We start from the raw sequence: 14,346 nt of genomic DNA on the forward strand, positions 1-14,346 counted from the left end.
GAGAACGGTGATCAGCAGTAGCCAATGAGAGCTCACCAGTGAGATGACGACGTGGCGCGTCACCCAGAAGGCGGAGACTCAAGCAGGTGCCATGACGACGACTACTAATAGTATGCGTTTGGACTTGTCGTTAACCAAAGCAAAAGTGTCTTTGCTACAGCTCTGAAGTTCACAAGCAATGTCATTCAATTCATAAAATGTTGGCTAGATATTTCAGCTCTGCATGTCAACGTCTGACTCAACATGTGCGAGGCTGCTTGGAGACACAGCTCGTAGCTACGCTAACTCGACCCAGAGACAACATGGTAGCTATGGAGAACCATAAGGACCCAGAGACAACATGGTAGCTATGGAGAACCATAAGGACCCAGTGACAACATGGTAGCTATGGAGAACCATAAGGACCCAGAGACAACATGGTAGCTATGGAGAACCATAAGGACCCAGAGACAACATGGTAGCTATGGAGAACCATAAGGACCCAGTGACATGGTAGCTATGGAGAACCATAAGGACCCAGTGACAACATGGTAGCTATGGAGAACCATAAGGACCCAGTGACAACATGGTAGCTATGGAGAACCATAAGGACCCAGTGACAACATGGTAGCTATGGAGAACCATAAGGACCCAGTGACAACATGGTAGCTATGGAGAACCATAAGGACCCAGTGACATGGTAGCTATGGAGAACCATAAGGACCCAGTGACAACATGGTAGCTATGGAGAACCATAAGGACCCAGTGACATGGTAGCTATGGAGAACCATAAGGACCCAGTGACAACATGGTAGCTATGGAGAACCATAAGGACCCAGTGACAACATGGTAGCTATGGAGAACCAGAAGGACCCAGTGACAACATGGTAGCTATGGAGAACCATAAGGACCCAGTGACAACATGGTAGCTATGGAGAACCATAAGGACCCAGTGACAACATGGTAGCTATGGAGAACCATAAGGACCCAGTGACAACATGGTAGCTATGGAGAACCATAAGGACCCAGTGACAACATGGTAGCTATGGAGAACCATAAGGACCCAGTGACAACATGGTAGCTATGGAGAACCATAAGGACCCAGTGAACATGGTAGCTATGGAGAACCATAAGGACCCAGTGACAACATGGTAGCTATGGAGAACCATAAGGACCCAGTGACAACATGGTAGCTATGGAGAACCATAAGGACCCAGTGACAACATGGTAGCTATGGAGAACCATAAGGACCCAGTGACAACATGGTAGCTATGGAGAACCATAAGGACCCAGTGACAACATGGTAGCTATGGAGAACCATAAGGACCCAGTGACAACATGGTAGCTATGGAGAACCATAAGGACCCAGTGACAACATGGTAGCTATGGAGAACCATAAGGACCCAGTGACAACATGGTAGCTATGGAGAACCATAAGGACCCAGTGACAACATGGTAGCTATGGAGAACCATAAGGACCCAGTGACAACATGGTAGCTATGGAGAACCATAAGGACCCAGTGACAACATGGTAGCTATGGAGAACCATAAGGACCCAGTGACAACATGGTAGCTATGGAGAACCATAAGGACCCAGTGACAACATGGTAGCTATGGAGAACCATAAGGACCCAGTGACAACATGGTAGCTATGGAGAACCATAAGGACCCAGTGACAACATGGTAGCTATGGAGAACCATAAGGACCCAGTGACAACATGGTAGCTATGGAGAACCATAACGACCCAGTGACAACATGGTAGCTATGGAGAACCATAAGGACCCAGTGACAACATGGTAGCTATGGAGAACCATAAGGACCCAGTGACAACATGGTAGCTATGGAGAACCATAAGGACCCAGTGACAACATGGTAGCTATGGAGAACCATAAGGACCCAGTGACAACATGGTAGCTATGGAGAACCATAAGGACCCAGTGACAACATGGTAGCTATGGAGAACCATAAGGACCCAGTGACAACATGGTAGCTATGGAGAACCATAAGGACCCAGTGACAACATGGTAGCTATGGAGAACCATAAGGACCCAGTGACAACATGGTAGCTATGGAGAACCATAAGGACCCAGTGACAACATGGTAGCTATGGAGAACCATAAGGACCCAGTGACAACATGGTAGCTATGGAGAACCATAAGGACCCAGTGACAACATGGTAGCTATGGAGAACCATAAGGACCCAGTGACAACATGGTAGCTATGGAGAACCATAAGGACCCAGTGACAACATGGTAGCTATGGAGAACCATAAGGACCCAGTGACAACATGGTAGCTATGGAGAACCATAAGGACCCAGTGACAACATGGTAGCTATGGAGAACCATAAGGACCCAGTGACAACATGGTAGCTATGGAGAACCATAAGGACCCAGTGACAACATGGTAGCTATGGAGAACCATAAGGACCCAGTGACAACATGGTAGCTATGGAGAACCATAAGGACCCAGTGACAACATGGTAGCTATGGAGAACCATAAGGACCCAGTGACAACATGGTAGCTATGGAGAACCATAAGGACCCAGTGACAACATGGTAGCTATGGAGAACCATAAGGACCCAGTGACAACATGGTAGCTATGGAGAACCATAAGGACCCAGTGACAACATGGTAGCTATGGAGAACCATAAGGACCCAGTGACAACATGGTAGCTATGGAGAACCATAAGGACCCAGTGACAACATGGTAGCTATGGAGAACCATAAGGACCCAGTGACAACATGGTAGCTATGGAGAACCATAAGGACCCAGTGACAACATGGTAGCTATGGAGAACCATAAGGACCCAGTGACAACATGGTAGCTATGGAGAACCATAAGGACCCAGTGACAACATGGTAGCTATGGAGAACCATAAGGACCCAGTGACAACATGGTAGCTATGGAGAACCATAAGGACCCAGTGACAACATGGTAGCTATGGAGAACCATAAGGACCCAGTGACAACATGGTAGCTATGGAGAACCATAAGGACCCAGTGACAACATGGTAGCTATGGAGAACCATAAGGACCCAGTGACAACATGGTAGCTATGGAGAACCATAAGGACCCAGTGACAACATGGTAGCTATGGAGAACCATAAGGACCCAGTGACAACATGGTAGCTATGGAGAACCATAAGGACCCAGTGACAACATGGTAGCTATGGAGAACCATAAGGACCCAGTGACAACATGGTAGCTATGGAGAACCATAAGGACCCAGTGACAACATGGTAGCTATGGAGAACCATAAGGACCCAGTGACAACATGGTAGCTATGGAGAACCATAAGGACCCAGTGACAACATGGTAGCTATGGAGAACCATAAGGACCCAGTGACAACATGGTAGCTATGGAGAACCATAAGGACCCAGTGACAACATGGTAGCTATGGAGAACCATAAGGACCCAGTGACAACATGGTAGCTATGGAGAACCATAAGGACCCAGTGACAACATGGTAGCTATGGAGAACCATAAGGACCCAGTGACAACATGGTAGCTATGGAGAACCATAAGGACCCAGTGACAACATGGTAGCTATGGAGAACCATAAGGACCCAGTGACAACATGGTAGCTATGGAGAACCATAAGGACCCAGTGACAACATGGTAGCTATGGAGAACCATAAGGACCCAGTGACAACATGGTAGCTATGGAGAACCATAAGGACCCAGTGACAACATGGTAGCTATGGAGAACCATAAGGACCCAGTGACAACATGGTAGCTATGGAGAACCATAAGGACCCAGTGACAACATGGTAGCTATGGAGAACCATAAGGACCCAGTGACAACATGGTAGCTATGGAGAACCATAAGGACCCAGTGACAACATGGTAGCTATGGAGAACCATAAGGACCCAGTGACAACATGGTAGCTATGGAGAACCATAAGGACCCAGTGACAACATGGTAGCTATGGAGAACCATAAGGACCCAGTGACAACATGGTAGCTATGGAGAACCATAAGGACCCAGTGACAACATGGTAGCTATGGAGAACCATAAGGACCCAGGGACAACATGGTAGCTATGGAGAACCATAAGGACCCAGTGACAACATGGTAGCTATGGAGAACCATAAGGACCCAGTGACAACATGGTAGCTATGGAGAACCATAAGGACCCAGTGACAACATGGTAGCTATGGAGAACCATAAGGACCCAGTGACAACATGGTAGCTATGGAGAACCATAAGGACCCAGTGACAACATGGTAGCTATGGAGAACCATAAGGACCCAGTGACAACATGGTAGCTATGGAGAACCATAAGGACCCAGTGACAACATGGTAGCTATGGAGAACCATAAGGACCCAGTGACAACATGGTAGCTATGGAGAACCATAAGGACCCAGTGACAACATGGTAGCTATGGAGAACCATAAGGACCCAGTGACAACATGGTAGCTATGGAGAACCATAAGGACCCAGTGACAACATGGTAGCTATGGAGAACCATAAGGACCCAGTGACAACATGGTAGCTATGGAGAACCATAAGGACCCAGTGACAACATGGTAGCTATGGAGAACCATAAGGACCCAGTGACAACATGGTAGCTATGGAGAACCATAAGGACCCAGTGACAACATGGTAGCTATGGAGAACCATAAGGACCCAGTGACAACATGGTAGCTATGGAGAACCATAAGGACCCAGTGACAACATGGTAGCTATGGAGAACCATAAGGACCCAGTGACAACATGGTAGCTATGGAGAACCATAAGGACCCAGTGACAACATGGTAGCTATGGAGAACCATAAGGACCCAGTGACAACATGGTAGCTATGGAGAACCATAAGGACCCAGTGACAACATGGTAGCTATGGAGAACCATAAGGACCCAGTGACAACATGGTAGCTATGGAGAACCATAAGGACCCAGTGACAACATGGTAGCTATGGAGAACCATAAGGACCCAGTGACAACATGGTAGCTATGGAGAACCATAAGGACCCAGTGACAACATGGTAGCTATGGAGAACCATAAGGACCCAGTGACAACATGGTAGCTATGGAGAACCATAAGGACCCAGTGACAACATGGTAGCTATGGAGAACCATAAGGACCCAGTGACAACATGGTAGCTATGGAGAACCATAAGGACCCAGTGACAACATGGTAGCTATGGAGAACCATAAGGACCCAGTGACAACATGGTAGCTATGGAGAACCATAAGGACCCAGTGACAACATGGTAGCTATGGAGAACCATAAGGACCCAGTGACAACATGGTAGCTATGGAGAACCATAAGGACCCAGTGACAACATGGTAGCTATGGAGAACCATAAGGACCCAGTGACAACATGGTAGCTATGGAGAACCATAAGGACCCAGTGACAACATGGTAGCTATGGAGAACCATAAGGACCCAGTGACAACATGGTAGCTATGGAGAACCATAAGGACCCAGTGACAACATGGTAGCTATGGAGAACCATAAGGACCCAGTGACAACATGGTAGCTATGGAGAACCATAAGGACCCAGTGACAACATGGTAGCTATGGAGAACCATAAGGACCCAGTGACAACATGGTAGCTATGGAGAACCATAAGGACCCAGTGACAACATGGTAGCTATGGAGAACCATAAGGACCCAGTGACAACATGGTAGCTATGGAGAACCATAAGGACCCAGTGACAACATGGTAGCTATGGAGAACCATAAGGACCCAGTGACAACATGGTAGCTATGGAGAACCATAAGGACCCAGTGACAACATGGTAGCTATGGAGAACCATAAGGACCCAGTGACAACATGGTAGCTATGGAGAACCATAAGGACCCAGTGACAACATGGTAGCTATGGAGAACCATAAGGACCCAGTGACAACATGGTAGCTATGGAGAACCATAAGGACCCAGTGACAACATGGTAGCTATGGAGAACCATAAGGACCCAGTGACAACATGGTAGCTATGGAGAACCATAAGGACCCAGTGACAACATGGTAGCTATGGAGAACCATAAGGACCCAGTGACAACATGGTAGCTATGGAGAACCATAAGGACCCAGTGACAACATGGTAGCTATGGAGAACCATAAGGACCCAGTGACAACATGGTAGCTATGGAGAACCATAAGGACCCAGTGACAACATGGTAGCTATGGAGAACCATAAGGACCCAGTGACAACATGGTAGCTATGGAGAACCATAAGGACCCAGTGACAACATGGTAGCTATGGAGAACCATAAGGACCCAGTGACAACATGGTAGCTATGGAGAACCATAAGGACCCAGTGACAACATGGTAGCTATGGAGAACCATAAGGACCCAGTGACAACATGGTAGCTATGGAGAACCATAAGGACCCAGTGACAACATGGTAGCTATGGAGAACCATAAGGACCCAGTGACAACATGGTAGCTATGGAGAACCATAAGGACCCAGTGACAACATGGTAGCTATGGAGAACCATAAGGACCCAGTGACAACATGGTAGCTATGGAGAACCATAAGGACCCAGTGACAACATGGTAGCTATGGAGAACCATAAGGACCCAGTGACAACATGGTAGCTATGGAGAACCATAAGGACCCAGTGACAACATGGTAGCTATGGAGAACCATAAGGACCCAGTGACAACATGGTAGCTATGGAGAACCATAAGGACCCAGTGACAACATGGTAGCTATGGAGAACCATAAGGACCCAGTGACAACATGGTAGCTATGGAGAACCATAAGGACCCAGTGACAACATGGTAGCTATGGAGAACCATAAGGACCCAGTGACAACATGGTAGCTATGGAGAACCATAAGGACCCAGTGACAACATGGTAGCTATGGAGAACCATAAGGACCCAGTGACAACATGGTAGCTATGGAGAACCATAAGGACCCAGTGACAACATGGTAGCTATGGAGAACCATAAGGACCCAGTGACAACATGGTAGCTATGGAGAACCATAAGGACCCAGTGACAACATGGTAGCTATGGAGAACCATAAGGACCCAGTGACAACATGGTAGCTATGGAGAACCATAAGGACCCAGTGACAACATGGTAGCTATGGAGAACCATAAGGACCCAGTGACAACATGGTAGCTATGGAGAACCATAAGGACCCAGTGACAACATGGTAGCTATGGAGAACCATAAGGACCCAGTGACAACATGGTAGCTATGGAGAACCATAAGGACCCAGTGACAACATGGTAGCTATGGAGAACCATAAGGACCCAGTGACAACATGGTAGCTATGGAGAACCATAAGGACCCAGTGACAACATGGTAGCTATGGAGAACCATAAGGACCCAGTGACAACATGGTAGCTATGGAGAACCATAAGGACCCAGTGACAACATGGTAGCTATGGAGAACCATAAGGACCCAGTGACAACATGGTAGCTATGGAGAACCATAAGGACCCAGTGACAACATGGTAGCTATGGAGAACCATAAGGACCCAGTGACAACATGGTAGCTATGGAGAACCATAAGGACCCAGTGACAACATGGTAGCTATGGAGAACCATAAGGACCCAGTGACAACATGGTAGCTATGGAGAACCATAAGGACCCAGTGACAACATGGTAGCTATGGAGAACCATAAGGACCCAGTGACAACATGGTAGCTATGGAGAACCATAAGGACCCAGTGACAACATGGTAGCTATGGAGAACCATAAGGACCCAGTGACAACATGGTAGCTATGGAGAACCATAAGGACCCAGTGACAACATGGTAGCTATGGAGAACCATAAGGACCCAGTGACAACATGGTAGCTATGGAGAACCATAAGGACCCAGTGACAACATGGTAGCTATGGAGAACCATAAGGACCCAGTGACAACATGGTAGCTATGGAGAACCATAAGGACCCAGTGACAACATGGTAGCTATGGAGAACCATAAGGACCCAGTGACAACATGGTAGCTATGGAGAACCATAAGGACCCAGTGACAACATGGTAGCTATGGAGAACCATAAGGACCCAGTGACAACATGGTAGCTATGGAGAACCATAAGGACCCAGTGACAACATGGTAGCTATGGAGAACCATAAGGACCCAGTGACAACATGGTAGCTATGGAGAACCATAAGGACCCAGTGACAACATGGTAGCTATGGAGAACCATAAGGACCCAGTGACAACATGGTAGCTATGGAGAACCATAAGGACCCAGTGACAACATGGTAGCTATGGAGAACCATAAGGACCCAGTGACAACATGGTAGCTATGGAGAACCATAAGGACCCAGTGACAACATGGTAGCTATGGAGAACCATAAGGACCCAGTGACAACATGGTAGCTATGGAGAACCATAAGGACCCAGTGACAACATGGTAGCTATGGAGAACCATAAGGACCCAGTGACAACATGGTAGCTATGGAGAACCATAAGGACCCAGTGACAACATGGTAGCTATGGAGAACCATAAGGACCCAGTGACAACATGGTAGCTATGGAGAACCATAAGGACCCAGTGACAACATGGTAGCTATGGAGAACCATAAGGACCCAGTGACAACATGGTAGCTATGGAGAACCATAAGGACCCAGTGACAACATGGTAGCTATGGAGAACCATAAGGACCCAGTGACAACATGGTAGCTATGGAGAACCATAAGGACCCAGTGACAACATGGTAGCTATGGAGAACCATAAGGACCCAGTGACAACATGGTAGCTATGGAGAACCATAAGGACCCAGTGACAACATGGTAGCTATGGAGAACCATAAGGACCCAGTGACAACATGGTAGCTATGGAGAACCATAAGGACCCAGTGACAACATGGTAGCTATGGAGAACCATAAGGACCCAGTGACAACATGGTAGCTATGGAGAACCATAAGGACCCAGTGACAACATGGTAGCTATGGAGAACCATAAGGACCCAGTGACAACATGGTAGCTATGGAGAACCATAAGGACCCAGTGACAACATGGTAGCTATGGAGAACCATAAGGACCCAGTGACAACATGGTAGCTATGGAGAACCATAAGGACCCAGTGACAACATGGTAGCTATGGAGAACCATAAGGACCCAGTGACAACATGGTAGCTATGGAGAACCATAAGGACCCAGTGACAACATGGTAGCTATGGAGAACCATAAGGACCCAGTGACAACATGGTAGCTATGGAGAACCATAAGGACCCAGTGACAACATGGTAGCTATGGAGAACCATAAGGACCCAGTGACAACATGGTAGCTATGGAGAACCATAAGGACCCAGTGACAACATGGTAGCTATGGAGAACCATAAGGACCCAGTGACAACATGGTAGCTATGGAGAACCATAAGGACCCAGTGACAACATGGTAGCTATGGAGAACCATAAGGACCCAGTGACAACATGGTAGCTATGGAGAACCATAAGGACCCAGTGACAACATGGTAGCTATGGAGAACCATAACGACCCAGTGACAACATGGTAGCTATGGAGAACCATAAGGACCCAGTGACAACATGGTAGCTATGGAGAACCATAAGGACCCAGTGACAACATGGTAGCTATGGAGAACCATAAGGACCCAGTGACAACATGGTAGCTATGGAGAACCATAAGGACCCAGTGACAACATGGTAGCTATGGAGAACCAGAAGGACCCAGAGACAACATGGTAGCTATGGAGAACCATAAGGACCCAGTGACAACATGGTAGCTATGGAGAACCATAAGGACCCAGTGACAACATGGTAGCTATGGAGAACCATAAGGACCCAGTGACAACATGGTAGCTATGGAGAACCATAAGGACCCAGTGACATGGTAGCTATGGAGAACCATAAGGACCCAGTGACAACATGGTAGCTATGGAGAACCAGAAGGACCCAGTGACAACATGGTAGCTATGGAGAACCATAAGGACCCAGTGACAACATGGTAGCTATGGAGAACCATAACGACCCAGTGACAACATGGTAGCTATGGAGAACCATAAGGACCCAGTGACAACATGGTAGCTATGGAGAACCATAAGGACCCAGTGACATGGTAGCTATGGAGAACCATAAGGACCCAGTGACAACATGGTAGCTATGGAGAACCAGAAGGACCCAGTGACAACATGGTAGCTATGGAGAACCAGAAGGACCCAGTGACAACATGGTAGCTATGGAGAACCAGAAGGACCCAGTGACAACATGGTAGCTATGGAGAACCATAAGGACCCAGTGACAACATGGTAGCTATGGAGAACCATAAGGACCCAGTGACAACATGGTAGCTATGGAGAACCATAAGGACCCAGTGACAACATGGTAGCTATGGAGAACCATAAGGACCCAGTGACAACATGGTAGCTATGGAGAACCATAACGACCCAGTGACAACATGGTAGCTATGGAGAACCAGAAGGACCCAGTGACAACATGGTAGCTATGGAGAACCAGAAGGACCCAGTGACAACATGGTAGCTATGGAGAACCAGAAGGACCCAGTGACATGGTAGCTATGGAGAACCATAAGGACCCAGTGACAACATGGTAGCTATGGAGAACCATAAGGACCCAGTGACAACATGGTAGCTATGGAGAACCATAAGGACCCAGTGACAACATGGTAGCTATGGAGAACCAGAAGGACCCAGTGACAACATGGTAGCTATGGAGAACCATAACGACCCAGTGACAACATGGTAGCTATGGAGAACCATAAGGACCCAGTGACAACATGGTAGCTATGGAGAACCATAAGGACCCAGTGACAACATGGTAGCTATGGAGAACCATAAGGACCCAGAGACAACATGGTAGCTATGGAGAACCATAAGGACCCAGTGACAACATGGTAGCTATGGAGAACCATAAGGACCCAGTGACAACATGGTAGCTATGGAGAACCATAAGGACCCAGTGACAACATGGTAGCTATGGAGAACCATAAGGACCCAGTGACAACATGGTAGCTATGGAGAACCATAAGGACCCAGTGACAACATGGTAGCTATGGAGAACCATAAGGACCCAGTGACATGGTAGCTATGGAGAACCATAAGGACCCAGTGAAGAACCTTGTAGTGTGTGACCAGCGTCAGTGCTACATGGTTTAGTGTGCTCACCACTACGGTAGCAACACAAACAACACTACAGCAAATACGGCCGTTTAATGGAAGAGGCTCAGCGACGTTAGGATTTTTATTAAGTCGCTTTGGATAAAATTGTCTGCTAAATGGCATATATTATGGACCTGGAGAGCTAGCCTCCAGGAGGTGCAGGCTTTAGTTCCAGCCCAATTGGTAGAGCATGGCGCATGTAACGCCAGGGTAGTGGGTTCGATCCCCGGGACCACCCATACGTAAAAAAGTATGCACACATGATTGTAAGTCGCTTTGGATAAAAGCGTCTGCTAAATGGCATATATGTTTTTTTAACACCACTGACTCAGCTGATCATAGTGTTGGTGGTGAGTTACTGATCAGGTGATTCAAGAGTTAATGATGGTTTAGCACTGGAACTGAGATAGGGGCGGCAGGTAGCTTAGTGGGTAAGAGCGTTGTGCCAGTAACCGAAAGGTCGCTGGTTCTAATCCCCGAGCCGACTAGGTGAAACATCTGTCGATGTGCCCTTGAGCAAGGCACTTAACCCTAATTGCTCCTGTAAGTCGCTCTGGATAAGAGCGTCTGCTAAATGACTAAAAATAAATAAATAAAATTAACGTCCTAGAGCAGGGTTATTCAACTCTTACCCTACAAGGACCAGAGCCTGCTGGTTTTACGTTCTACCTGACCATTAATCGCACCCACTTGGTGTCCCAGGTCTAAATCAGTCCCTGATTAGAGGGGAAGAATGAACAAACAGCAGTGCAACTGGCTTCAGTCCCTGATTAGAGGGGAAGAATGAACAAACAGCAGTGGAACTGGCTTCAGGCCCTGATTAGAGGGGAAGAATGAACAAACAGCAGTGGAACTGGCTTCAGTCCCTGATTAGAGGGAAGAATGAACAAACAGCAGTGGAACTGGCTTCAGGCCCTGATTAGAGGGGAAGAATGAACAAACAGCAGTGGAACTGGCTTCAGGCCCTGATTAGAGGGGAAGAATGAACAAACAGCAGTGGAACTGGCTTCAGGCCCTGATTAGAGGGGAAGAATGAACAAACAGCAGTGGAACTGGCTTCAGTCCCTGATTAGAGGGGAAGAATGAACAAACAGCAGTGGAACTGGCTTCAGGCCCTGATTAGAGGGGAAGAATGAACAAACAGCAGTGGAACTGGCTTCAGTCCCTGATTAGAGGGGAAGAATGAACAAACAGCAGTGGAACTGGCTTCAGTCCCTGATTAGAGGGGAAGAATGAACAAACAGCAGTGGAACTGGCTTCAGGCCCTGATTAGAGGGGAAGAATGAACAAACAGCAGTGGAACTGGCTTCAGTCCCCTGATTAGAGGGGAAGAATGAACAAACAGCAGTGGAACTGGCTTCAGTCCCTGATTAGAGGGGAAGAATGAACAAACAGCAGTGGAACTGGCTTCAGTCCCTGATTAGAGGGGAAGAATGAACAAACAGCAGTGCAACTGGCTTCAGTCCCTGATTAGAGGGGAAGAATGAACAAACAGCAGTGGAACTGGCTTCAGTCCCTGATTAGAGGGGAAGAATGAACAAACAGCAGTGGAACTGGCTTCAGGCCCTGATTAGAGGGGAAGAATGAACAAACAGCAGTGGAACTGGCTTCAGTCCCTGATTAGAGGGGAAGAATGAACAAACAGCAGTGGAACTGGCTTCAGTCCCTGATTAGAGGGGAAGAATGAACAAACAGCAGTGGAACTGGCTTCAGTCCCTGATTAGAGGGGAAGAATGAACAAACAGCAGTGCAACTGGCTTCAGGCCCTGATTAGAGGGGAAGAATGAACAAACAGCAGTGGAACTGGCTTCCAGAGTTCAGTTAGAGGTTTAAAGATTGATTGATTGATTGATTGATTGATTGATTGATTGACAGAGGCAGGGGGCGAGGGGAAAGTGTGTGTGTGAGAGAGAGAACTTAAATACTAAATTAAATTACTTGGGATCTGTATAAGTGCAACGAGAATTGTGCTAAGTAAAATTGGAATCGAAAATAAGCTATAGTACATGAGGAGGTTAAGAAATGGTCTGATAAGAACACGAGCTATAAATGGTCTGATAAGAACACTATCTATAAATGGTCTGATAAGAACACCAGCTATAAATGGTCTGATAAGAACACGAGCTATAAATGGTCTGATAAGAACACGAGCTATAAATGGTCTGATAAGAACACGAGCTATAAATGGTCTGATAAGAACACGAGCTATAAATGGTCTGATAAGAACACGAGCTATAAATGGTCTGATAAGAACACGAGCTATAAATGGTCTGATAAGAACACGAGCTATAAATGGTCTGATAAGAACACGAGCTATAAATGGTCTGATAAGAACACGAGCTATAAATGGTCTGATAAGAACACGAGCTATAAATGGTCTGATAAGAACACGAGCTATAAATGGTCTGATAAGAACACGAGCTATAAATGGTCTGATAAGAACACGAGCTATAAATGGTCTGATAAGAACACGAGCTATAAATGGAGAATAAATATTAAGATGCGTATTTTATGTAAGTTAATGTTCCTAAGCGTGGTGAAGTCGCATACCGCAACCTGACCCCAGCAGAAACTAAACAATGTATACAACATTTACTCAGTACAAAATTGTCAGAAAATGCCTAGAGATACTGCATGGTTGATTTCTGTAAGGTGTTTCCATTTTGCCATTTTAATCATTTAGCAGACGCTCTTATCCAGAGCGACTTCCCAGAGCGTTTAACAGTGCTCGCTGTAGTAGAGGAGCTGTTTTGTTAAAAGTAAATGTCATCTGCTGAACTGTAGTGATGAAGAGGAGTTTAGAACACCTTTTTTATTGAACTGCTACGGAACTAAAGAAATATACATTTACATTTCAGTCATTTAGCAGACGCTCTTATCCAGAGCGACTTACAGGAGCAATTAGGGTTAAGTGCCTTGCTCAAGGGCACATCGACAGATTTTTCACCTAGTCGGCTCGGGGATTAGAACCAGCGACCTTTCGGATACTGGCACAACGCTCTTAACCACTAAGCTACCTGCCGCCCCGGGACCTGATGAGAAGTATTGATTTTGATGTATGTATAAATGCCAAGACAGTCTTTCAGTGTTTTTTTGATACTCACATGGATGACAATACTAAAGATCTACGGTGAACAATACGATGCGGAAGACAAGATGTAGGGTACTAGGGGTTAACTAGCCCACCCAAGGAACAATGTCTAATTGCTGACACAAAAACAAAGTAACGTTTGGAAGAACATTGGTATGTGGATGACGGTCATGCTGAGGTGAATAAACTAGAAAGGGAAATAAATGGCTACAGTTTA

Source organism: Coregonus clupeaformis, unplaced genomic scaffold, assembly GCF_020615455.1.
Source record: "Coregonus clupeaformis isolate EN_2021a unplaced genomic scaffold, ASM2061545v1 scaf2044, whole genome shotgun sequence".
In the NCBI taxonomy this organism is placed as follows: domain Eukaryota; kingdom Metazoa; phylum Chordata; class Actinopteri; order Salmoniformes; family Salmonidae; genus Coregonus; species Coregonus clupeaformis.